Source organism: Giraffa tippelskirchi, chromosome 7, assembly GCF_054371585.1.
Source record: "Giraffa tippelskirchi isolate mGirTip1 chromosome 7, T2T-mGirTip1v1.2.pri, whole genome shotgun sequence".
Classification (NCBI taxonomy): Eukaryota; Metazoa; Chordata; class Mammalia; order Artiodactyla; family Giraffidae; genus Giraffa; species Giraffa tippelskirchi.
In genome coordinates this window covers 23,021,811-23,049,246 of record NC_137281.1, presented here as the reverse complement: position 1 = coordinate 23,049,246, position 27,436 = coordinate 23,021,811, and the positions used below count along the sequence as shown (strand labels likewise).

At 40.7% G+C, this 27,436-nt stretch overlaps 1 protein-coding gene across 1 annotated transcript in view; it reads left to right on the top strand.

Moving 5' to 3' along the window:
* The window catches only part of PMFBP1 (polyamine modulated factor 1 binding protein 1), a 443,606-nt gene that overhangs the window by 275,400 nt on the left and 140,770 nt on the right, over positions 1-27,436 (top strand). Inside the window, exons 13-14 of the mRNA XM_081512569.1 lie at positions 7,247-7,323; positions 7,931-8,112. The gene's annotated coding sequence lies outside the window, so the exon portion shown is untranslated. The remainder of the gene's footprint in view (positions 1-7,246; positions 7,324-7,930; positions 8,113-27,436) is intronic.

Genomic DNA, 27,436 nt, shown 5'->3' with positions numbered 1-27,436 from the left:
TGCTGTATAGAAATTTGTCTTATGTTTATTATAGTGAAGTTTTGAATCCTTATATTATGACTTCTGGGTTTTGTCTCATATTTGCAAAGACTTTTCTCACTCCAATATTATCCTTTTTAATTGTCTCCTTTCTTCTAGTAATTTTGTGGTTTTATTTGTATGTTTTTAATTTATCTGAAATTTATTTTGGTGCATTTGATGCATTGTTGGGTATTGTGCAAACATCATTTTTCCATCACTGAGCACACAATAAACACAATGCCATTTGTGTTTATCCCTCCAGTACAACTTGAATCAAAATATTGCTTTGAAAACTGAAGAAATCAATATTGATTGAATTCCTATTATGTGCAAGGCATAATTTACAAAATGGTTTCTTTCTGATTTTCCCTTCAAGAAGAAATGGAGATAGGATTTTAAGGCCTGATATCCAGAAACTTATTTTAATAGGTAAAAAAAAACTTTAACAATAAAGCATCTCTCACTATCAGTAGGAACTGGTTATAACTAGGACAAGAAAATTAAACAGATGAGAGGACAAATCTTAAAAACCACAATATCTATAAACACGAGATGCTGCTATATATATAAAGACAATGATGATAGACATTATATGTAAACATTCACTTGAAATAGGGCTTGTGGGCTCAAAATGGACCAGTACCAAGAGATTGTAAAATAAGGCATTGTCTCTTAGGTAAACTTTGCTTTAGTATGAGAAAGAACACCATAAAGACTGAAAACCTCAAATCACGTATTGAGATGATTCCAGTTGTATCAACTATTAACAGGAACTCTATGATTTGTTATAGCTATTGATACACTGTTCCTCCAGCCTTTCTTTACTGCATTCTGTAATCACTGGCTATTTACTCCTTGACCTAAGAGCCATCAAGCTCCCAGCCCAAATCTACTAATTACCTGATGGTGGGAATATCATTAGGACTCATCTCTTAGAAAAGGTTCAAATAAAAACCAAGTTGTATTCTATATTGCACAGATTCATAATGTGCACATGTGTATGTGTGATTTATCCACATACAGTGTTAAAGAAAATCTGTGGGGAAGGGACAGGAATATGAGCAAGGGGGTAAGTCACAGACAGCTGCTGCTGCTGCTAAGTCACTTCAGTCGTGTCCAACTCCGTGCGACCCCATAGACGGCAGCCCACCAGGCTCCGCCATCCCTGGGATTCTCCAGGCAAGAATACTGGAGTGGGTTGCCATTTCCTTCTCCAGTGCATGAAAGGGAAAAGTGAAAGTGAAGTCGCTCAGTCATGTCCGACTCTTAGCGACCCCATGGACTGTAACCTACCAGGCTCCTCCGTCCATGGGATTTTCCAGGCAAGAGTACTGGAGTGGGGTGCCATTGCGTTCTCCAGTCACAGACAGAGGAGAGAGCAAAATGCAAGAAGCAAATACAGGGATAAATAGCCACTCTTTTAAAGAATATACAGGACTTCTCTGGTGGTCCAGTGGTTAAGAATCTGCCTGCCAATGCAGGGGACATGAGTTTAATTCCTTGTCTGGGAAAATCCCACATGCTATGGGGTAACTAAGCCCTTGCGCCACATCTTTGGAGCAGGCTCGCTCTAGAGAAGCCCATGCTCTGCAATAATAGAAGCTACTGCCGTGCACCACAACTAAAAGGTAGCCCCCACTCGCTAGAACTATAGAAAAGCCTGCGAGCAGCAATGAAGACCAAGAACAACCAAAAATAAATAAACAAACTTAAAAAAGAACATACAGAAACTGAGAGTGGACAGAAAGGAGAGGCACTTACAGTTTGATACTGCCCATCTGTATGATAAATAGCTGATTGAAAGCACCTCCAGCAATAAACCAAATTCTATAAAGCAATATTTTTCAAGTATCTCTCTCCAACTGGAGTAAATGTGCATTTGTGAGCAGGTGAAAGACAATTATTGAGTTCAATTCTCTTTATTTTGGCTGCTCAGAACACAATCATCTCTGAAAGCTCATGAAGAAAGAAATTCCCTATCAGCCCCTTTCCTTCTTAGGGCTATGAATGACTTTACATGAATGCTCAATCACTCAGTTGTGTCCAGCTGTTTGTGACCCCCTGGACTGTAGCCTGCCAGGCTCCTCTCTCCATAGGTTTTCCTAGGCAAGAATACTGGAGTAGGTTTCCATTTCCTCCTCCAGGGGATCCTCCCAACCCAGGGATCAAACCCATGTCTCCTTCATCTCCTGCACTGGCAGGCAGATTCTTTACCACTGAGCCTCTTGAGGATCCCATGAATGACTTTGCCCCGAAGGAAGCACAAGCTGGAATCAAGATTGCCGGAGAAATATCAATCACCTCAGATATGCAGATGACACCACCCTCATGGCAGAAAGTGAAGAAGAACTAAAGAGCCTCTTGATGAAAGTGAAAGAGGGGAGTGAAAAAGTTGGCTTAAAGCTCAACATTCAGAAAACTAAGATCATGGTATCTGGTCCCATCACTTCATGGCAGATAGATGGGGAAACAGTGGAAACAGTGGCTGACTTTATTTTGGGGGGCTCCAAAATCACTGCAGATGGTGACTGCAGCCATGAAATTAAAAGACGCTTACTTCTTAGAAGGAAAGTTATGACCAACCTAGACAGCATATTAAAAAGTAGAGACAAAAAAATAAATAAATAAAAAGCAAGGAGTAGAAGGGGACGACAGAGGATGAGATGGCTGGATGGCATCGCCAACTCAATGGACATGGGTTTGGGTGGACTCAGGGAGTTGGTGATGGACGGGGAGGCCTGGCATGCTGCGGTTCATGGGGTCGCACACGACTGAGTGACTGAACTGAACTGAACTGAAACCAGCCAAGGAGAGGCTAAGGGCATTTATCTTATGCTGGTTCTAATATAATATGAGAACATTTGGGTGATTTCATTTTTTGTATCTGTCATCAGGGGATATTAATCCCCACTCTGCAGAGGCTTTCTGATGGTAAATCAAATAACATGTTGTCTAGCAGGTAGCTAAACTTCAATAAAAGGTAATGATGATAGTGATGATGATCAGTGTCTCACAAGACAGAGATGAGTGAAATTGACCTGATTCCTCATGCTTGGAATGGTCTCAGTTCAGTTCAGTTGCCCAGCAGTGTCCAACTCTTTGCAACCCCATGGACTGCAGCACGCCAGACTTCCCTATCCATCACCAACTCCTGGAACTTGCTCAAACTCATGTCCATCGAGTCGGTGATGCCATCCAACCATGTCATCCTCTGTCGTCCCCTTCTCCTCCTGCCTTCAATCTTTCCCAGCATCAAGATCTTTTCCAGTGAGTCAGTTCTTTGCATCAGGAATTGTCTAGTTCCATATAAGTCTCTCCGCTACCAAAAACCCTTATTGTAGATCAAGCCTGCGTCCATAAAGGAACTTCTTGGGATTTGTGAAGCAACATTGGTCCCTCCAGAGCAGCAGCTTAGACTGACCTGGTAACCTCTTGATGTTACCATATTGCTTATTCCTAGTTCTTTTGTGAGGCATAGAAATAATTTTTGAAACAGTAGCAATAAAAAAAGTTCTTATAAAATAATGAGCCTTCCTTATTTTGAGCTTTCCTTTGATGCTTGCCACCTCCCTCCCCTTATGGCTCTTTGTCCACCATTGAAAAGGCCAGTGTCCTCAATTTGTGCCCAGCTGGAAAGAGAACACTGAACTGAAGAGTGCAAAGAAGCAAAGGAATCACACTGAGATGATATTAATATTTTCCTTTATGAGACATTTCAGCAGTCATAACAGAGAATGTCTTATGAGCTGACCATCCAGTTTCGAATATGGAAAATGCTTCCTGGCTTTGGGGCACTCATTATGCCCTTACGTTTTAGATGTCACTAACAAAGCAAGGGAGAGGTTTGTCCTATATAAATAACATTTAACATAAAGAGAGAAAAGATAAAGATGACTGCTTCCTAAATCCCGATATGTACCAAGAGTCCTGCACATTTGATTAGAGAGTCACTCTTGATCCCAATGCATTATTCTTATCCCTCTCCGGTTCACTTTCTTTTTTTCATAATGTCTTGCTATTTTTTGTGTGATTTTGATATCTTCTTTTATGTCTTTAATCACTTTCAATATACTTCTTTCGCAGTCCAGGTTGTCCTGTCACCCAAAGTTCTGAAGTTCTCAGTGGTCTAAATCTGCTGTTTGCTTTGCCTATCCCTCTCACTCATGGCTTTTAGTTTCATAACACATCTATAACACATTTATAACACATAGTTGATACATCTTTGACAGGGCATTCTCTACAAGAAACCTAGGTGACCTATATGAAGCTGTGGCTCTCCGGAGCATTTTTTTGGATTTGCTGCTGCCATATGTCACAGGGATATTACTAGCTTGAGACCAAGTTTGATTTTAATTCTTAAATTTCCAAGCCTGTAAAGCATAGACACAGATTCTCAGGGGAGACTTTTTTCCCACCCTTGGGCCAAGAAAAGACAACATATGGGTTTATTTTCCCTAGGCCATCATTTTAAGGGTCACTGTTTTACGTCGGGATGATCAGTTCCAAATTCCTAACTTTCGTGGGCCCTGTCCCTGTATAGGGGTTTAAAACTAATCCCTGTGATCACTGAAACTGGGCAGTGCCCTTCAACGCAGATACATGTTCCATGGCTTACTCTTCTCATTTCGGTTCCCTCATTGCATCTGGAACTTGGAGGGTTCTGTACTTGCAAGCTTAACCCTCTTTTTGGTCATGCTATGAAGCTTGCAGGACCTTAGTTCCTTGACCAGGGATCAAACCTGGGCCCCAGCAGTGAAAGAGCTGAGTTACAACCACTGGACCGCCAAGGAATTCCTCTTAGCCACTTATTTAAAAGAATGTAAAAAAAAAAAAAAAAAAAAAGAATGTATGTTCTATTTTATTTGGAACATCTTAACATTTTTTGGTGGAAGCCTTTTTTGGGTATCTGTTCCAACATATGGCTGGAATGGAGCTATCACTTCATTCTTCATGCTGCAGCCAGAGAGAACTTTTCAACATACAAATATGATTTTGTTATCAGTCTTACTTAAAACTGGAGTTGCTTCCTAATGATCTTAGGGTGGAAACTAAAATCCACAACCTACAAGCCCCTGAATGGACATTACCTGCTTCCCCATTCTCACATTGCACCATATCCCTTCTCATTCTCTGTTTTCTACTTACACTAGTGTTCTTTCCATTCCTAGAATGTACCTCACTCCATCTTACAACAGCAACTTTGCGCATTCTCTTCCCCGTTTCTGTTAACACTTTCATGTTCCCCTAGTTCACTCACCCTTTAGATCTCAACCTGTTGCCATCAAAGTCACAGTGGAAGGAAAAGAGAATAAAGGGTCATGTGGGAGATTTTTATGAGCCAAGCCAAGCCTGCATCATATCCACACACATTCCACTGGGTGGAACTCAGTCAGAGGAACTGGGAAATAAAAGATTACCTATGTATTCAGAAAGAAGAGGAGAAAATGGTTATTAGCAGGCACTCAAGTTTCTTCTGAGCTTTCAAGGTGGTGCAGTGGTAAAGAATCCACCAGCTAATACAGGAGATACGAGTTTGATCCCTGGATCAGGAAGATCCCCTGGAGGAGGAAATGGCAATTCACTCCAGTATTCTTTCCTGGGAAATCGCATGGACAGAGGAGTCTGGCGGGCTACAGTCCATGGGATCACAAAGAGTTGGACGCGACTGAGCAACTGAGCACACACATACGCACAAGTCTCTGCCACACCATTGTATTTTCAGCAAAGAATTCCTGACAATAGGAAATTCTCAATAAACACAGATTGAGTGAATCAGCAAGTGGACAGAGGATGGATAGGTGATGGAGGGTGGAGGCTGGACAGATAGTTTTGTTGTCAATGGGTACCTCCTTGATTCAGCTAGGCTGTAAGTTCTTTGAGCACAGAGACTGTAGCTGTACTGTTCATCATGATAGAGAAGTTCTGGGCACATATTAGAAGCTCACACAGGACTATATGATCCCCACTATTTGGAAGACTTCCTAGAAGAAATGGGCTCCTAGTGGATATTTAAAGAAGAGTATGAAAAAAATTGGAAAAGCAATTTAAGAAGTGAATTTAGGGAAGGCATGGAATGGATAGGGGGCAAAGTAGAAGTAAGGTTAACATGAATATGGTTGAGAGTAACAAGAGAAGGAGGCTTCCCTCCTTCTCAGTGGTAAAGAATTTGCCTGCAATGCAGGAGATGCGGGTTTGATCCCTGGATCAGAAAGATCTCCTGAAGAAGGAAATGGCAATACAATCCAGTATTCTTGCCTGGGAAGTCCCATGGAGAGGAGCCTGGCAGGCTACACTCCATGGGGGTCACAAAAGAGTCAGACACAAATTAGCGACTAAACAACAACAAGAGAAAGAATCAGCGGAGAATGGAGAACCTTACAGGGTAATGCCTCACCAGTCTAGTGTCATCTAATCACCAGATCTGCCAAGTTGCAGGCACCATCATTTTCTCTTTCGATGCATTATAGCCTTAAAAAAGTATTAGTCACTCAGTCATGTCTGAGTGACTCCTTGTGATCCCATGGACTGTAGCCCACCAGGCTCCTCAGCCTGTTGGATTTCCCAGGCAAGAATACTGGAGTGGGTTGCCATTTCCATAGTCTTACACCTAGGAATAAGGATGCTTCTTTAGTGAAATAGCACATTTTCCCCTCCTATTTTGATGCTTAACATCTAAACTGAATCAAATGTGCTCAGAAAGTGTGTATCTGGACTGGCCTAGAAGCTGATACTACAGAAGGCAGTTTGCCCCTGACCATGCAGAGTGGTGAACCACACTAGTTCCAGCCCCAGCTGTCAGGCCAGGATTTCGCCCTCGCCCTTCTCCAATCAATACATAGAACTGCCTGGTGCCATCAGGAAGGAACTGTATTTTTAAAAATGAATGAAGTAGGACAACCAAAATCTTTCCATCTTTTATGGTACCCTCTGCTTTCTGCCCAGGGATGGAGACCCTCAAAAGCTACAGGTGAGCAACAAGAGAGTGCCACCCTCCCCTGACCTGAGAAGGGGCCGGAGTTACAAGAGTAGTTCTACATTACAGCCCTACATTACAGGCTTCTGAAATGCACTGTTGGAGTTAGTGACAGGGGAGCCGCTCTACCTCTGTGGCTACAGCCGTGCAGTGAGCTTTAGTGGATCAATACTTTAGTCTTGTCATGCTAATTGCTCATTGGTTGACATTCATGATCCTTCCTTGCTCCCTCCCTATGTAAACTCTTTACAGCTGGAACAGCGAGATGCAAAAAAATCCTGAGCCTTCAAAGCCAGATCGTGCAGAAGAGAAAGGGCCTGTCAGCTGAGGTATGATGCTCCCCCATTTTCTTGCCCCCCTCCCTTAAAAAAAGCTTCGTGTGGTTCTGCATGTGATGGTGTAATAGGGAGACGCACGAAGAAATGCCTGGGGTGACACTCCTGCAACACGTAAACGGTATTACCTTTTCACAACAAAATATCTCCTCTCTTTCTACACCCACCACCACAACCACCTCCCAAAAAGCCCCAGAAAATAGAAAAATACCCACCCTTTCTATCAGTTTGATTTCAGTCCTTCTTCTGTTTCGGTGAATGGTTTGCCTTCCACCAGCTCACAATGAACATGTACCTGCACTGTCCTCTTTTCTCCCAGAATAAGGCATGTCAGACCGAGCTGCCATGTGTTTGTGTGTGTGTGTGTGTGTGTGTATGTGAGCGTATATGTGTGATCACGCCTACCATATTGGCTTCCTGTCCCTGGAACATCAGCTTTTCTAGCTGGCTGAGCCTGTCCCCACAACCACTTCCACTGAGACCACACCAACTCCTACCCTGTAAGCTTCAGGCCTGTGCTATGCAGGGTTTTGTTAAGCCATTTAGTATTAATTGATTTTTTTTCCCCATTTTTTTCTTTCTTTCCTGGGCGGGTCAATAGCTGGATGCTTCAGGAGCAGAGGATCTATCAACTGCAGACCAAGCATAGGGAGACGCAGGCAGACCTGGAACAGAAACCCAGCCCGCTCCAGCCGCTCCGACAGAACTTGGTAGCCGGATGGTCGGCAGCAGGACACATGCCACGGGCCATGGGGCAGGAAATGACCCAATCCTCGAGGTCTGGTAAGTTTCCTCACTTTCGGAAAGTGAGGCAAATGATAACCAAGTCTGTCTTTCCTTCCTTGGAAGAGTTACCAGCATTTCTGCTAATTTCAGTTAATGAGTTAAACATCAAAAACAGGATGCCTCCCTCACCCCCGGAGCAGATCTGAGAAGCTGGAGGGGCCGTGAGGGAAGAATGGGAGTTTGTGAGACAGACAAGGGCTAACCAAACTCTGATCTTTGGTGAGCCACTACAGCCAAGCAGGTGTCCTAAATATCGATCCCTGCGTCTTGTTATTGATTTCCTCTTGGGGCCAAGAGTGGGGTGGACCTCCAGAGGACAAGAGGAGAACCGACACCCTCCCTGAGGGCTGAGCCGCCCTAATCAGTGATAACAGTGTTAAGTGGTCAGCCTGGAGAGGAGGCTTGCTTAGATCTATTGATCTACACTCCCCAGAGATATAAATCCTTCTGAATTTGCTTCCATGGATATAAATATTTATAATTAAAATAGCCTAGGAGCCTCTTACCGGCACAGGGAGAGTGGTCCACCCAGGATGGTCTTTGATATTAGTGCACTCGCTCTCCTGACTTCGTGTCCTCTTCCCCCTCTCATGTATCTGTTTATAAATCGCATTTCTTCTTTTGAACCCCCTGTGGCTCACCCTCAGAGTGACAGTCACAATGTCTCGGGCTTATCAGAAACTGGGAAAAATCCATCCTTTCCAAACACAGCCTGCAGCTGAGAAAGAGGTGCCGCTCTCCCCATTCAAGGCTAGTTTCTGAACTCAGGAGCCTGGACTCAGGAAGGGATGGGCTGTGTTTGGGGGGCAGGGACAGTGAGGGGAAGACTTCCTGAGTTGTTGCTTTGTTCTTGCTTTCATTGGAGGCATCAGCTTGATTAGAGTAACAAACAGCTCAAATGTGTTAGCCCAAATGTGTTAACCTGGGCCAAGACCCTGTGTCACCTCGCCTGCTGTGTTAAATCTAGGAAGATAACTTGAAGGACCCCCAAATTCCTGTTTCTTAACACCTCATAAATCTAAGCTCACATGAAGTGAACAAAACATCCCTTTCCCAAGAATATGGGAAAAGGAAGGATGCTTAGAACTTCTTTGGGAGCAAAGCCCTTAAAGCCAGCCAGCAAGAACAAAACCATTGACCAAAGCTTTGTCCACTATCAGGACAAGCTTATAGAGGACTGGAAATATTCAGCTTTAATATTTAGCAATTTGGGTGGCAAGGGAGAACGGTCTTTCAAATCATTTGCTGTGCTACAGAAACCAATGGTCTGCTTTGGTGTCCAGGATACAATCCTTTCCATTTTGGAACTTCTGACTCCTTCTATCAGGCGTCTGCCTTGCTTCGGTGCTTAAATCTTGAACTGTGTGTCTTTGTGCTTCTGCCTCAGTAGGTTTCATTAATTTGTAATTGATGGCTACAAAATTGTTTAAGGACTTGTAGATTTTATACTTGTCAAGGGTGTGGTTTAGTGGGTGTGTGTGCACCGTCTAGGATGCGGGGAGAATTGACCGAGTTTTGCTTCTCCTCATTTTAGAATGTTAAGTCACTCAGGTCCATCTGGGTGAGTTAATAAACGTATGTCTCGGTATCTCTGTGCAGTGTCTATACTTGGGAAGCAATGAACATAAGCAGGTTAGAGCCCACAGTTCTCTACCATTAACTGTGTCTTTCCCAGAGGCATATTAAGCTTTGCTATTTTTTTCTTTTTATTCAGAGGTGGTAGTTTCAGAACTCAAATTTAGCTCATTTGTCTCTTTTAGCAAATGATTGAGGGTTAGGGATTATTCCAGTTGGCAGTCAAGGGTCAGCATTTTGAACTCCATTTGGCTTAGATAATTTAAAAAGAATAAAACTCTTAATAGGTATAATCACGGTAGCCTTGGCTTAAGAATGTTTCTAGACATACTTGAGGTTGAAAAACACTTCAAGCTATAAATGGAAGACTGTTCTGGTGAGTAACTTGTATGCTTCTGTGATAATGGAGAGAATTGGAACGCAGCTCTCTTTGTTTGATTTATGCAACAACATCCAGAATGTGAAAGGTGTATTTTACTGTAGAAATAAACTTTCAACATTGAGCTAGATAATGGAAGACCCGGGCTAGTACTTAAATCCTCTCTGCTAGGTTATAATGAAAAGCATAATTAAAAAGAATAGTTGTTTTTAAGAAGAAAAACCTGAGACTGGTCTCTTTTTCCCATTGTCTGCAGTATTTGTCAACATGCACTTGTATGATTTCTCTGAAGAACAAGGTTATTTGGAGAAAGTGATCTAAATTTTAGAACTGAATGCACTTTGCTAATTAAATGTGTTTTTTTGTGATCTTAGGGCCACTAAATCTAAATAGCACATACATAAATCCATTGTTGTCTTGTGCTACTGCTCCTACAGGTCATACTTGAAAGCTTGCTGCCCACCATAGGGAAATGATTTTCTTATGGAATCAAACAGTGTCTTAGGATAACAATTGTTCAGTGTCTTCAGTCTTGTAGGAATTTAACCCCTATGTTATCGATATAGTCATATGCTATATTTGCCTTTTATGTTTTAATACATAATGATGTATTTTTCAGTCCTATTTTCCTAATAGGCTTTATATTCAATATATTTTACAGTACAAGGAAAGAAATCTTTCACTGTTGCTTCTATAATCATAACATAAAATATAATATCAATATTTTACTGTTATCTCCATGAAACAATATATGTATTATGTTTCAAGCCTTCCTAAACATCTTGACATTTGATGTTGTCATTTATATCCTTAGAGCAAACTTAGGAGACAAGTTAGAACAAGAGTCATTATCTCCATTTTACCCATAATCAACATGCACAATGTAACACAGATACTAGTGTCAGACTTGGGCTTATGACTTGAGGCTATGGACTCCTGGTCAAGTGCTCTTTCCAAAGCTGCCTGCAGCTACCATTAATGCTTGATACAATTTTAGCATATTGTGTATTTCCAGCATCTATTACAACCACTAACATGGATATAAGGCAAATGTTGGTTAATCTTAATTGATCATTAGCTTTCTACTTATGCAAGAAAAGGTTGCAAATACATATTTCAGGCATCTTTCTTTGGCCTTTAGCATACCACAACTAGCTGCAGAATTCAGTGTCACGACATACCTTTTTGTTAGGCCCAGAAATTCAGTGAGTTATTAATATGCCTAATCAATAGATTTGCTTCCCAGGAACATATCCCTGTCAAAACATAGTGACTATATATTATTCACTATATTTCACTGTATGACACAAAACCATTGTGTACATATTTAGTCTCCATACCTACCAACATTTCCTTTTAAAGAAACATGTATAAGTTGAAGCATCAAGATGAAGTGCTTAAAATAAAGCATAAACTTTTCCTCTTCCTGAAAAAAGCACTGCTCTCTCCCTCAACCTTCTCACTACTTCAGGGATTCTTAACCTTATCGGTGCTGTGAACCCCACAGCCAGTCAGCCATAGACCTGAAGTCTATGGGCCTTTTCTCAGAATATTTCTCAGAAATGAAATAAAATATATAGAATGACAAGGGAAATTAATTTAGATTAAAATTCAGCTATCTAAATATTAAAATATTTAAAATCAATTAAATATTAAAACCAATTTCTATGTGATATGTGTTATTTTTGTTAAAATGTTGATAGTTCCAGTGATGGATCTACAACTATAATTTTAAGGTGGTGCTAAGAGTTAGAGATATTTTGAGATTACCTACAGCACTACATGATATGGCTATGATATGAAAATAGCTGTGGTTTCTAGATCTGCTGGAAAAGGGATAGGCTAACCACTCCAGTATTCTTGGGCTTTGCTGGTTCAGTTCAATTCAGTCACTCAGTCATGTCTGACTCTTTGAGATCCCATGAACTGCAGCACGCCAGGCCTCCCTGTCCATAACCAACTCCCAGAGTTTACTCAAACTCATGTCCATTGAGTCAGTGATACCATCCAACCATGCCATCCTCTGTCATCCCCTTCTCCTCCTGCCTTCAATCTTTCCCAGCATCAGGGTCTTTTCAAATGAGTCAGTTCTTCGCATCAGGTGGCAAAAGTATTGAAGTTTCAGCTTCAGCATCAGTCCTTCCAATGAATATTCAGGACTGATTTCCTGTAGGATGGACTGGTTGGCTCACCTTGCAGTCCAAGGGACTCTCAAGAGTCTTCTCCAACACCACAATTCAAAAGCATCAGTTGTTCAGTGCTCAGCTTTCTTTATAGTCCAACTCTCACATCCATACATGATTACTGGAAAAACCATATCCTTGACTAGACGGACCTTAGTTGACAAAGTAATGTCTCTGCTTTTTAATATGCTGTCTAGGTTGGTCATAACTTTTCTTTCAAGGAGTAAGCATCTTTTAATTTCATGGCTGCAGTCACTATCTGCAGTGATTTTGGAGCCCCCAAAAATAAAGTCAGCCACTGTTTCCACTGTTTCCCCATCTATTTGCCATGAAGTGATGGGACCAGATGCCGTGATCTTAGTTTTCTGAATGTTGAGCTTTAAGCCAACTTTTTCACTCTCCTCTTTCACTTTCATCAAGAGGCTCTTTAGTTCTTCTTCACTTTCTGCCATAAGGGTGGTGTCATCTACATATCTGAGGTTATTGATATTTCTCCTGGCAATCTTGATTCCAGCTTGTGCTTCCTCCAGCCCAGTGTTTCTCATGATGTACTCTGCATAAAAGTTAAATAAACAGGGTGACAATATATAGCCTTGACGTGCTCCTTTTCCTATTTGAAACAAGTCTGTTGTTCAGTGTCCAGTTCTTTATTCTTTTTTTATGTGTCAAAAAATTTTTAATATATGATAAACCCTTAGTCCAACATCTTTTGACAATATTTTTCTGTATCTTCCCTTTCCTCTCAGTTGTTATAAACTGCTATGGATTCTTCCTCAGAAGATGTTTATGCTGCTAGTGGTTGAAATCTAAGCTGATTTTCTTTTTTTTTTTAATATAAATTTATTTATTTTAATCGGAGGCTAATTACTTTACAATATTATATTGGTTTTGCCATACATTGACATGAATCCACCACGGGTGTACATGTGTTCCCCATCCTGAATCCCCCTCCCACCTCCCTCCCCATCCCATCCCTCTGGGTCATCCCATTGCCCCAGCCCTGAGCATTTGTCTCATGCATCGAACCTGGACTGGCGATTCATTTCACATATGATAATATACATGTTTCAATGCCATTCTCCCAGATCATCCCACCCTCACCCTCTCCCACAGAGTCCAAAAGACTGTTCTATACATCTGTGTCTCTTTTGCTGTCTCACATACAGGGTTATCATTACCATCTTTCTAAATTCCATATATTTGCGTTAGTATACTGTACTGGTGTTTTTCTTTCTGGCTCACTTCACTCTGTATAATAGGCTCCAGTTTCATCCACCTCTTTTGAACTGATTCTGATATATTCTTTTTAATGGCTGAGTAATACTCCATTGTGTATATGTACCACAGCTTCCTTATCCATTCGTCTGCTGATGGACATCTAGGTTGCTTCCATGTCCTAGCTATTATAAACGGTGCTGCGATGAACATTGGGGTACACGTGTCTCTTTCAATTCTAGTTTCCTCGGTGTGTATGCCCAGCATTGGAATTGCTGGGTCATATGGCAGTTTTATTTCCAGTTTTTTAAGGAATCTCCACACTGTTCTCTATAGTGGCTATACTAGTTTGCATTCCCACCAACAGTGTAAGAGGGTTCCCTTTTCTGCACACCCTCTCCAGCATTTATTGCTTGTAGACTTTTGGATAGCAGCCATTCTGACTGGCATGAAATGGTACCTCATTGGGATTTTGATTTGCAATTCTCTGATAATGAGTGATGTTGAGCATCTTTTCATGTGTTTGTTAGCCATCTGTATGTCTTCTTTGGAGAAATGTCTGTTTAGTTCTTTGGCCCACTTTTTGATTGGGTCGTTTATTTTTCTGGAATTGAGCTGCATGAGTTGCTTGTATATTTTTGAGATTAATTAATTATTTGTCCGTTGCTTCGTTTCCTATTATTTTCTCCCATTCCGAAGGCTGTCTTTTCACCTTGCTTATAGTTTCCTTTGTTGTGCGGAAGCATTTAATTTTGATTAGGTCCCATTTGTTTATTTTTGCTTGTATTTCCAATATTCTGGGAGGTGGGTCATAGAGGATCCTGCTGTGATTTATGTCGGAGAGTGTTTTGCCTATGTTTTCGTCTAGTTTTATACTTTCTGGTCTTACATTTAGATCTTTAATCCATTTTGAGTTTATTTTTGTGTATGATGTTCTAGTTTCATTCTTTTACAAGTGGTTGACCAGTTTTCCCAGCACCACTTGTTAAAGAGATTATCTTTTCTTCATTGTATATTCTTGCCTCCTTTGTCGAAGATAAGGTGTCCATAGGTGCGTAGATTCATCTCTGGGCTTTCTATTTTGTTCCGTTGATCATATTTCTGTCTTTGTGCCAGTACCATACTGTTTTGATGACAGTGGCTTTGCAGTAGAGACTGAAGTCAGGCAGGTTGATTCCTCCAGTTCCATTCTTCTTTCTCAAGATTGCTTTGGCTATTCGAGGTTTTTTGTATTTCCATGCAAATTGTGAAATTATTTGTTCTAGTTCTGTGAAAAATACCATTGGTAGCTTGATAGGGATTGCATTGAATCTATAGATTGCTTTGGGTAGTATACTCATTTTTACTATATTGATTCTTCCGACCCATGAACACGGTATATTTCTCCATCTATTTGTGTCCTCTTTGGTTTCTTTCACCAGTGTTTTATGGTTTTCTATATATAGGTCTTGTGTTTCTTTAGGTAGATATATTCCTAAGTATTTTATTCTTTTCGTTGCAATGGTGAATGAAATTGTTTCCTTAATTTCTCTTTCTGTTTTCTCATTGTTAGTACATAGGAATGCAAGGGATTTCTGTGTGTTGATTATATATCCTGCAACTTTACTATATTCATTGATTAGCTCTAGTATTTTTCTGGTAGAATCTTTAGGGTTTTATGTGTAAAGGATCATGTCATCTGCAAACAGTGAGAGTTTTACTTCTTTTCCAATCTGGATTCCCCATGTCCAGTTCTAACTGTTGCTTCCTGACCTGCATGCAGATTTCTCAAGAGGCAGGTCAGGAGGTCCGGTATTCCCATCTCTTTCATAATTTTCCACAGTTTATTGTGATCCACACAGTCAAAGGCTTTGGCATGGTCAATAAAGCAGAAATAGATGTTTTTCTGGAACTCTCTTGATTTTTTGATGATCCAACAGATGTTGGCAATGTGATCTCTGGTTCCTCTGGCTTTTCTAAAACCAGCTTGAACATCTGAAGTTCACGGTTCACGTACTGCTGAAGCCTGGCTTGGAGAATTTTGAGTGTTACTTTACTAGCATGTGAGATGAGTGCAATTGTGTGGTAGTTTGAGCATTCTTTGGCATTGCCTTTCTTAGGGATTGGAATGAAAACGGATCTTTTTCCAGTTCTGTGGACAGTGCTGAGTTTTCCAAATTTGCTGACATATTGAGTGCAGCACTTTCACAGCATCATCTTTCAGGATTTGAAATAGCTCAACTGGAATTCCATCACCTCCACTAGCTTTGTTCGTAGTGATGCTTCCTAAGGCCCACTTGACTTCGCATTCCAGAATGTCTGGCTCTAGGTGAGTGATCATACCATCACTGGGTCATGAAGATCTTTTTTGTATAGTTCTTCTGTGTATTCTTGCCACCTCTTCTTAATATCTTCTGCTTCTGTTAGGTCCAAATCATTTCTGCCCTTTATTGTGCCCATCTTTGCATGAAATGTTCCCTTGTTATCTCTAGTATTCTTGAAGAGATCTCTGGTCTTTCCCATTCTGTTGGTTTCCTCTGTTTCTTTGCACTGATTACTGAGGAAGGCTTTCTTATCTCTCCTTGCTATTCTCTGGAACTCTGCGTTCAAATGGGTATACCTTTACTTTTTCCCTAGTAGCTCAACTGGTAAAGAATCCACCTGCAATGCAGGAGACCTAGGTTCGATCCCTGGATTGGGAAGATCCCCTAGAGAAGGGAATGGCTACTCAATCCAGTTCTGGCCTGGAGAATTCCATGGACTGTATAGTCTGTGCGGTCGCAAAGAGTCGGACATGACCGAGCAACTTTCACTTTCACTTTCTATTGCTGATGTTGTCATGGCACTATTAACATTTCTGTGGTTTTTTTCCTATAGTTATAACTGAAGGAAATGATAACTTGTCATTAAATATGAGTGAAAATAAAGGTGCGATTTTTTTTTCCCCATCCAAGTTCACAGACCCACTGAATTCTATCTATGGACTCTTTAAAGATGCCAGGTTAGGAACCCCTACTCTAGATAGTTCCTACTTCTTTTTCAAAACTCAGCTGAAACATCCTCTCTTCTAATGAACTTCACCAACCCTTCCCTAGTTGGAGTTAGCTGCCACTCTTCCATGCCCCGGGAGCACTCACAACCTCTCTTACCCAACACTTAGCACAACATAGGATCTGCATCAGTTTACTTGTCTGTCCTTCCCAGAGTGCACATTCTTGAAGGCTTGGGTCACGGCTTATATTACCACCACTCAGCACAATGTCTGTCACATGGCAGGGGTTCACTAGATGTTGAAAAGGAAGAGAAAGGAAAATTCAGTGACAAGGGAGCCATAAGTCACAGAAGGTTAAAATTAACGAAAAATTAAAGTCAGTAGCTTGAATGTTTACTTGAGTCAATTTTCCAATAACAGCACCTTCTACTTCCCTTTACTCCAACTCTCAACTTATAGCCTCCTAAAAAATCATAGTCCCATATTAAGGAGCTAACAATAATAATATGCCAGTTTCAGGGCTGTTTTCTTTTTTCTCTTAGTTTCTCAATAGTACAGCCAAGGGAGTGAGTCTGTAGGGACATGGAAAGAAAAGACTTTTTTCATATCTTGAGCTTTTAGGGCTTTATCAGTCAAATTAAAAAAGCCAAGAAAAATGATTTTGATTTTAAGGCACATATACAAATGTGTAAATTCTTCCTAAAACCATGTGTACTTGAAGATAATTATTAACATTTCCTTGAAAAATAGAATACTACTAATAAAAGCCTCAAGTTCTCAGTACAATTTCTTTGTGTAGGATAAGCTTAAATGCTTATACATAGGATGGTAGCCTTTTAGAGATGCACTCAACTTCTTAATATTAATGTCACATAAAAAAATCAGCATTTATTCATACATATTGACTTAATGTCGTATGCACCTCTTTTTTCCCAGTAATAAATATTTGTCATCCCAACCCAAATAAATGGACATTTACATGTCAATGTGAGGCTGGCTGCATATTTCTTGGGTACAAGTTGATTTTGATCTACAATGGACTTGTTTATTATAAGAAGAGGATAGAGATCAAAATGGAGATAAAACTGGGAAAAAAATTTATAGCCGTTTTTATTGTCTAGTAGCTATTTTCCATTCCACATTCTTGTGCATGACTGCATATTGAACCTGAGTCTTTGATTACCAGTTCAATAGCTTTCGATACACCTTTCTCTATAGAATATCTTATTGAAATATACTAGTCAACCAAAAATTTAGATTACAAAATGGAACCTTGACTTGCATGAAGCTCATTTCACACCATCATTTAATGAAACACTGATATCTTATCAGGGACACTGGTGACTGTCCACAGATCAGGTGCCTAAATATCCTTGTGGACCTTATTCCTATTATAGTATTCACCTACTTTAATCCACTGAAGCAGAAAGCTGAAAAATCAGTATTCAAAGTCCTTTATTCCTAAACACTGTTGGTGGAGCAAAGGAAAAAGATTGGACAGTAGCTATAACGGTAGATAGGCAGAAGTAGCTCACATTGGAGCTATGGGTCAAAGGATTAGTCTCAAAGCATCAGTCCAGATTTGAGCTTCTTCATCTTTTGAAAGGCAGTCTCCAGGTAGGGTTAACTGATAATCTTGTCCCTAGGTTTCTGAGGATACATTGCTTATTGCATGCTTTCAGCCTTTACATACCTGCTTCTCCCTGATGTTATTATTCTTCTCTGTCACTATTATTCCTCTCATTTCTACTCTCCTTACTGTTTGGAAACATTTTCTATTTTGAGTTAACCGTTACTTTAAATTTACTGATTTGGCATATTACCCTTGAACTTTTCAGGATAAAACCCTACCCAAATCTAAAAAGTGAGAAATATTTTTAGCAGGCAGGCAAATTGCTCTCACTACACAGAAAAACATTTGCTAAGACTTGTTTTACAAATAAATATAGGCATTCCTAGTTGATATGATTATGTGAGAATATAACATGAGTTTATGTTTATAATCACCCTTAATTTATGCAATGCAGTCTTCCAGGCAGGAGGGAAAATATGGCTCTGGAAACACAATTCAAACAAGCAGACTGGGAAAGACACCTTAAATACTATACTATATAACAAAAATGTATTTAAAAGAAATGAAGAGAGACCTAGGCAAATAGATTGTTAACAGATCATCACTTGGAATAAAGAGATTACATACAATAATTTGCTTATGAATTTTATGATCAACAGAAGTTATTTTCAATCTTCCACATTTTAGATACTATTCAAAAATTCTATTTTAAAAATAGAGAAATAATTTCAAAACAGAAAATTGTAAATATTTTCAAAACCATTCTCAGTAACTATCGACTATAAAAGGGAGCCTCTGTGTCTAATAATATAATGAATCAGATGTGAAGAGAGGAAAACTGAGAGTACGTGGAGGATAATGGAGCCCAGAGCAGGAGGCAGCTTTGGGGATGGATAAAGGACAAATCATTCCAGACAAATGTGATCACTCTTTTAAATCGCATTACAAGATTAATGGATGAAGGGAATGCACTAGAGGTAATATATATGGATTTTACTAAAGCATTTGATACACTGCTCCATGAATTTCCACTTGCAAAATTAATTCAAATTGGGTAGAATATGTGCATGGTCACATAGGTTGAAAATTGGCTGAAGGACCATAAACAAAGAGTAATGACAAACGGTGGTCCCTCACATTTAGGTAGGAAGACAGTGTCCAGCACAGCCCTGAGGACTAATGCCCACTTTGGTATCATATAACCACCTCACTAATGATTTGGGGAAAGGGAAGGAAATTAAAGAATTCACAGAGTTTGATATAGGAGGTGTCACAAACCAAGATACAATTAGAGCACAACAATGAGTTAAAAATAAAAGTGGAGAGTAAAATTAAACACGAGTGATACTTAACTTCTTGTCATGACTAAAAGGACAAAGGATTAGTAGGAATATAGTTACATATAATTTTCATTTTAATTGTTAAAACTCTGATTAGGGAAAGTCCATTTAAAACCATACTGTCATTAAATACGGTGGTTCTTTGTTCAGTTAGTATATGAAATGTTATGCTGCTAGTTGCTCCAAATTTGAGTTCACATAAAGAATTCACAGATAGGCTGAAAAAGCAAGAGGTTGATTTCTGAGAAAAGAATTTAATTATATCCACTTAAGTGCATAGCTATATATTAAGGTATCAGTGATTTCCACACATACCTGGTGAGCTCACAGCAAATAATCACCTAGAGTGAACTTTGGCTTACTATAAGAATTTTTCTGATACAAATGTCTCCAAACACCAACTTCCAGGACAACCTTACTATTATTTCTGATGTTGTTGAAATTGTTGAAACCATGTAAAATGTCATTGTTTAGAAACTGAATGATTTTCCTTTAACATAGAGCAGGATGTTATTTAGAATAAAAGCCCTTTCACATTCACCATCTCATCGAATCCTCTTAGCCACCTTGGGAAGGAGGTATCCCCAAATTACACATATGGAAGCTGAAACTCCAGAAGAATAACTGACTTGTCCAAGACTGCACTGCTTTTAATAAATGTCAAAATCGCTTCTAAAACCTACACTTTATCCCACACTTGGGATCCTTCCACTAAAGAACACTGTTTCCCATGAGTACACCATGAAAGAGACCATCTCGGAAGCCATGAACCAGGATCTGACCTTGACTTTGACTGTTACTCCATGCTAAGTTAGAAAACATAATGGAAAGGACCTAACATGGAATCTGGGCTATGAAAGTCAATAATGTTCAACTCCTTTTCTTTGCTTCCTTCACTATTTATTCTTCATTCAACAGACAGTTATCAAGTACCTTAATGGGTGCTGTGCACTGTCCAGCTGCACACATCTTAGTTTTTCTTCTTAATCATCTTGGTTCTTCCTCTTAAGCTAACAGCTTCCAAGTTCACCCAAAACTCCATAAGAAAAGACCCCATGTCTACCTGTTCACTGCAATGTCCTCAACACCTAGCAAATACACAAACCTACTTCCTGAGTTAGAGAGAAAACGTCCAGCCTCACCCCTCCAAAGTTCTCCTGAGCTCTGGCAAGGCTTATGTGCCTGTTTCCTTCCCACTGCATCAAATAAAACAACCCACAACACCCTGCACACACTGAAAGAGGGAGGGAGGAAGAGAGTCCTGGATAGGGGTAGGAGGAAGCTAGATAATGAACGCATTTGTCAAATTACTTTTACTTCTCTGGCACCAAATCACCTCGATCGCCATGACTGATAACAAGTAAACCACCACACTAAAATAGTTGGCTACTGGGACACCCTTTGCTGAACAGTAAGAGACAGACATTCTTCTTCTCCTTTGCCCATTGCCCAGCTGCTCCAGAAAGCCCTGCAGAGGAGTAGCAGGAGCCCACTGCTTTGTGGCTTCTGGACAATCTTTTTTCTTGCAAATTTGGAAGGAAAGCCCACATTACAGAAAAGCTTGGTACTCCTTTGGTGAATAGGCCAAGCCAAGGACACAAGAAGGGGTGAATAGCCCAGGTAGGGATGCACAACGTGGAGGCCCCCTTGCATAACCCAGGGTCAAGGTAAGGACCTGACCAGGGTCACCTCTTCTGCTGGGTCTGCAGTCGGTTCACATTCCCATTAAACAAAGGCAAAACATGCGCATCTGCTCCATTCCTGCCCTTTACCCAGCCCTGCCTGGGAATATATTACATCACAGGTATTTCCGCCCACAATTGAATTAGTTGTATTATTTTCAAAAAGAATATCTTTGTCATTTCCAACCCTCTTCTTCTGCATTAGGCTTATTACAGTTGGGTGAGTGCACCTGAAGTCTTCAGTGAAGTGTCAGGTGTAATTTAGCACTGGGAGATGAATTATGGGATTGCCCTTTAGGAAAAGGCTGGGAGCTCAGCCCTGCCTGTCAAATAGGTCCCTGCCTTCTAGCGAACTCTGCAGGTGAATGAATCAGTATTTGGCATATCAGCATTTCATAGAGCCTCCATGCTAATGTCTTTTTGAAATGAAACCGAGAAAGCTGTTAACCTCAGTTAGCCGAGTGTCCCCTCTGTGACCGGGATAAATCATCAATGTGGAGGCAGAGAACTCTGTTCTTATACTTTAGGGAATGAGAGCTGGGGCTGTGGAGAAGCCGGTGGAAAGGGCCTCCAAATCTCAGAAAACTGAGGATTTTTATCTCCCTGAAAAGGAGAAATAAATATTACTTCTCCTCACCTCCTGATTTAGCTGTTCTAAAATTATTTTGAATAATTTGATTCAATTAGATAACATATCCTTGCTTATCCTTATTTCCAAGCCTTTGATCCCTCCTCAGCGAAGCCCCCCAAATATTTGTATTATCCTGTATATAATTATAGTATTTGTGTGTATGTGTATGTGGATATATACATATTTATGTATATATGTATATTGCTGTTGGTTTTCAGTTGCTGAGTCATGTCCAACTCTTTGCAACCCCATATATATAATTTATCAGTTCAATTCAGTCGCTCAGTCGTGTCTGACCCCATGAATTGCAGCACACCAGGCCTCTGTCCATCATCAACTCCCAGAGTCTACCCAAACCCATGTCCATCGAGTCGGTGATGCCATTCAACCATCTCATCCTCTGTCGTCCCCTTCTCCTCCTGCCTCCAATCCTACCCAGCATTAGAGTCTTTTCCAATGAGTCAACTCTTTGCATGAGGTGGCCAAAGTATTGGAGTTTCAGCTTCAACATCAGTCCTTCCAGTGAACACCCAGGATTGATCTCTTTTAGGATGGATTGATTGGATCTCCTTGCAGTCCAAGGGACTCTCAAGAGTCTTCTCCAACACCACAGTTCAAAAGCATCAATTCTGCAGTGCTCAGCTTTCTTCACTGTCCAACTCTCACATCCATACATGACCACTGGAAAAACCATAGCCTTGACTAGACGTACTTTTGTTGGCAAAGTAATGTCTCTGCTTTTAAATATGCTATCTAGGTTGACCATAACCTTCCTTCCAAGGAGTAAGCGTCTTTTAATTTCATGGCTGCAATCACCATCAGCAGTGATTCTGGAGCCCCAAAAAATAAAGTCTGACATGGTTTCCACTGTTTCCCCATCTATTTCCCATGAAGTGATGGGACCAGATGCCATGATCTTAGTTTTCTGAATGTTGAGCTTTAAGCCAACTTTTTCACTCTCCTCTTTCACTTTCATCAAGAGGCTCTTTAGTTCTTCTTCGCTTTCTGCCATAAGGGTGGTGTCATCCGCATATCTGAGGTTATTGATATTTCTCCCGGCAGTCTTGATTCCAGCTTGTGTTTCTTCCAGCCCAGCGTTTCTCATGATGTACCCTGCATATAAGTTAAATAAGCAGGGTGACAATATACAGCCTTGACGTACTCCTTTTCCTATTTGGAACCAGTCTGTTGTTCCATGTCCAGTTCTAACTGTTGCTTCCTGACCTGCATACAGGTTTCTCAAGAGACAGGTCAGATGGTCTGGTATTCCCAGCTCTTTCAGAATTTTCCACAGTTTATTGTGATCCACACAGTCAAAGGCTTTGGCATAGTCAATAAAGCAGAAATAGATGTTTTTCTGGAACTCTCTTGCTTTTTCGATGATCCAGCAGATATTGGCAATTTGATCTCTGGTTACTCTGCCTTTTCTAAAACCAGCTTGAACATCTGAAAGTTCATGGTTCACGTATTGCTGAAGCCTGGCTTGGAGAATTTTGAGCATTACTTTCCTAGCGTGTGAGATGAGTGCAATTGTGCGGTAGTTTGAGTATTCTTTGGCATTGCCTTTCTTTGGGATTGGAACGAAAACTGACCTTTTCCAGTCCTGTGGCCACTGCTGAGCAATTTATATATGTGTATTAATCATATAATAATATGAATAATATGTGTTTTATGATAATATATAATAATATGATTATATAATAGATATATAGGTATTATATGTATATAGGAACTCTTAGAATCTCTTGCAACTGAAAATCCGGTGTTAACTACCAGAGTAGCTATGGTCAGGTGACTAGGGATTCTCTGCATGCGTGCTGTGTGCTCAGTCGTGTCTGCCTCTGCACTCCGCTGGTCTGTGGCCCGCCAGGCTCCTCTGTCCATGGAATTTTCCAAGCAAGAACACTGGAGTAGGTTGCCATGCCCTCCTCCAGGGGATCTTCCCCACCCAGGGATGGAACCTGCATCTCCTGCACTACAGGTGGTTCCTTTACCACTGAGCCCCTGGGGAAGCCCAGGAATTCTCTATTCCCTACTAATTTTTGACTAATTTTCCCGTGGTTCAGATTCAACATCTATACAAAATCCTCACATCAACCTTGTGAGGCAGGATTCATTTCTGTTTTTACATTTGAAGAAACTAGAATGCAGAGAAGTTAAGGGAGGGAAAACTTAGAGTCAAACCTAGAATTTCTGTCATCTTTTCCTCAGTCAGTAGACGCCATGCAACCATCAGTGGTCGGTGCCCTGGGGGTCTAGCGGTTAAGATTCAGTGCTCTCTAACCATCAGTAGACAGATGTGGTACTGGAATTCTTTTCCCACAGATACAAACAGATATGACCTAGGCTTGCAGTCTCCATTTTATCTTAAAGACTCTTGACTGCTTCCTTCTCCTGGTTTCCCTAAAGGAAGGCTATTTGATTACCACATATGTCTTCAGCCCTTGGTATTTATAATCATTTGTACAATCGCTTTTATTAGTTCCAGTGTGCATGTTGTTCCCTTTCTCACTTCCTTTGCCTGAGCTATATGAGCTGGAAGAGGGGAAGATGACTGAGGTTAAGGCCCATGATGTGGGGCATGGAGGAAGACTCTAGGTGGATTACCAATCAGCAGAGAAACAAAATAGGTTACATGGGCTGGAAGGTTTTTATAAGATACATGATAAGATTTACTCTCCAAAATTTCTTACATCCTAGAAAAATATTTTAAGTGTAAATTATAAAAATGGTAGTAGAATGTTCATAGCATTCAAGTATTGTGCTTGGGAAAGATGCTTTCTTGCATGCTCCTATTAGTCTTTGGTTGGAGAGAGGAGGGATCAGAATACATGGATCAGAAATAATGGTTTTGAAGGAAACTGGTTTGTATGGACAGAGGTCAAACATTGACGGGATACAAGATAAAAAAAAAAATGTTGCACCATTGAGTACACCATTGGGTGCAATTGTATCATTTCACAATACTGTAAACTAGGGATCTGAAAGGTTAACCAGTTTGCCCGAGGTCACAAAACTTGTTAAGTTGAAGAATTAGGACTTGAATGCAGGTCTTTTGGTGAGAATTCAGCAGAGGTGGTCTAGTGGCTTGCTTTCCTTTGTTGAAATTCCCACATGACAGTCCTGAAGGAAAGAGGAGACAGTGACCATCCAGTGTTACTCATTCTTGAAAGAAGAGGGCCTTTATTTCCAGGCTTGTTTTTTACTTTTGTTTACCTAGGCCCAGACCCTGCCCACCCACTACCATGCCCCACCCCGTCCCCAGCCTTCCCTAACCTCCCCAGATAAACCTAACCATGTCTTTCCCTATGCTATGTCTTTGAACAAACCTCTGTAGTTGCACAAATCCCCAGATTACTCTATGTATTTGTTGTGTATATTCAAATTTTATTTGCAATATGTAACCTCAGGAGAGAAAGAGTTGTAAGTTTGAAAAAGATTACATTGATACTATCTTAGAGACTTATGTCATTGTTACAGTCATATCACTTTTATCTCTTCATCTATAAACTTTCTAAATGTGGCCAGATCTCACCTCCTACACAACCAGAGGACAGATATTAATCATAGCTCTTCAGGGATTTAGTTTTACCAGGAGAGTTTTTCCATAATTCTCTTAGAGTAATAAATAAAAAGCAAAACAGGTTGCTTGCTCTTTCAGGGTCTTACCAGGAAAACTAAGTACTTCAAGTACTTTCAACAGAAGGAATTTAATGCAGGGAATTACATGGGGGAGCTGAGAAGCCCATGTGGGTGGTGAAGTTAACAGCCATGGGAAACCTCTACCCTCCCACAGAGACAAAGGAAGGAGGCAGTGCTACCAGAATCCAGGGGCCAGGGTCCTCTCAAGTTCAAGCTGCAGAGGAGATACAGTCAACACTGGAGTTGCATCACACAGCAGAGGGGAGGGGGAAATGTGCCTGGTTTATCTCTCCCACTGTCCTTTCTCCTTCTAACTCCTCCCATTGGCCAAACCTCTCTGGTAGCCAGTTGACTTTGGAGTCTAGAAATGCAGCCTGCAGGGATTTCAGCTCCCAGCCGGACAGAACAGAATACGGAAAGAATGAGGAATGGAAAACAAGCCCAGAAACAGCACAGAAGCCTCCCCATAGACAAAGACCTACACTTTGGCCTCTTGTGGCTCAACTGATAAAAAAAATCTGCCTGCAATGCAGGAGACCTGGGTTTGATCCCTGGGTTGGGAAGATCCCCTGGAGAAGGAAAAGGCTACCCACTCCAGTGTTCTGGCCTAAAGAATTCCATGGACTGTATAGACCATGGGGTTGCAAAGAATCAGACATGACTGACCGACTTTCACTTTGGCCTCTAGTTATTATTAAGTTGTACCTCTCAGCTATCCGACTTGAGTTCTTTCCAGTTCTGGTTAGGATGGTCATGTTAATACAGTAAGCAGATTGCATACCAATGATGTTAAACATTATTAGATTCTGTAGGATATGTAATGAAATTGAAGACAGAATCCCTGATTAGATGTAGTTTACCCATACATTTATAATCAATTGGAGAAGACTTCTTGAAAGGTGAATCCTAGAAGAGGGGGTAAAAAGTTTCCCAGAAAGGAAGTTAAGTAGAGTGTTTTAGGCAGAGTGAGTAGCCTAAAGAAGTGGGAAGAACATTCTGAATGGCACACAGATATCTTTAGCTGGAATAGATACTGGGTGGGCTTGAGTAACAGAGAAATGAACAGAAAACTTTGGAGGACTGACAGAGAACTTCAAATTTGATCAACAGAGATCACAGTAAACTTTCCATGTGAAAAATGGTGTTGCATTCAGCTAATCCTAGAAAGAGTACTAGGAAGCTGTTGGCATAATCTAGCTATAAGGTAGAGAAGGTAAAGCAAGCGGTTGATGTGAAGGAGAATCATAGTAGGATGACTAAGAGTATAGGTGCTGCAGCAAGATTTCCCAGGTTCAGATCCCAATTCTACCACTTCCTAGCTCCTTTTTTGGGAGACAATAAGAGTACTTACCCTGTAATGTTCCAAGCTTCAATTTTGTGCTTGACACGTGATAAATGTTAGCTATTACTGAAATCATATTAGTGGATGAGCTTACCAAGGAAGGAAGGGAGAAAGAATAAAATGCCCTTCAGGCAGCTCCGATGAATATTTGGAACCTTTTGTAATCTAAATTGTAGTTGAAATCACTATGAATGCATAAACTGCCTGGGTGAGTTCAGAGGAAAGAAAAACAGAAAGCCCAGGATGGACAGAGGAGACAATAGAAAGAGCAGTCAAAAAAAATTATAAGAAAACTCCATGGACCAGCATATTAAAACCTCAGAGAATAATAGTCGTATGAAACAATGGTTGCTCAGCAGGGTATTGAAAATCCTAGATGAATGTCTTCTTTTCAGCTTGCTGAGTTGGTTCTCTGCTTGCTCTGGCCTAGGTATTACCATCATTTTTGCACATTGCATCATTTTAAATGGTGTTACTGGAGTAAGAGCCAATCACAATGTTGTATAAGCGCCTGTCATCAGCGAGCATTAGAACTAAATGATACATTATTTGTCCTTAGGGAATTGAGTATAATCTCTAAATCTTCCAAGGGGACTAATTTGGTGATGACAAGAGCACATTTTTTCCCATTGGGTACCAGATCCACCCTTGGTTGAGACCAATTTCCTTCCTTCCCACTGAAGGCTGGAGACAGTAAGGAGAGGAAGCTCAGGAGATGAAGCCACAAAGTAGCTGATGTTGCTGCAAATGGTCTAGCGTTAGTCCGATGCCTGCTCCAGCTGAGGCTG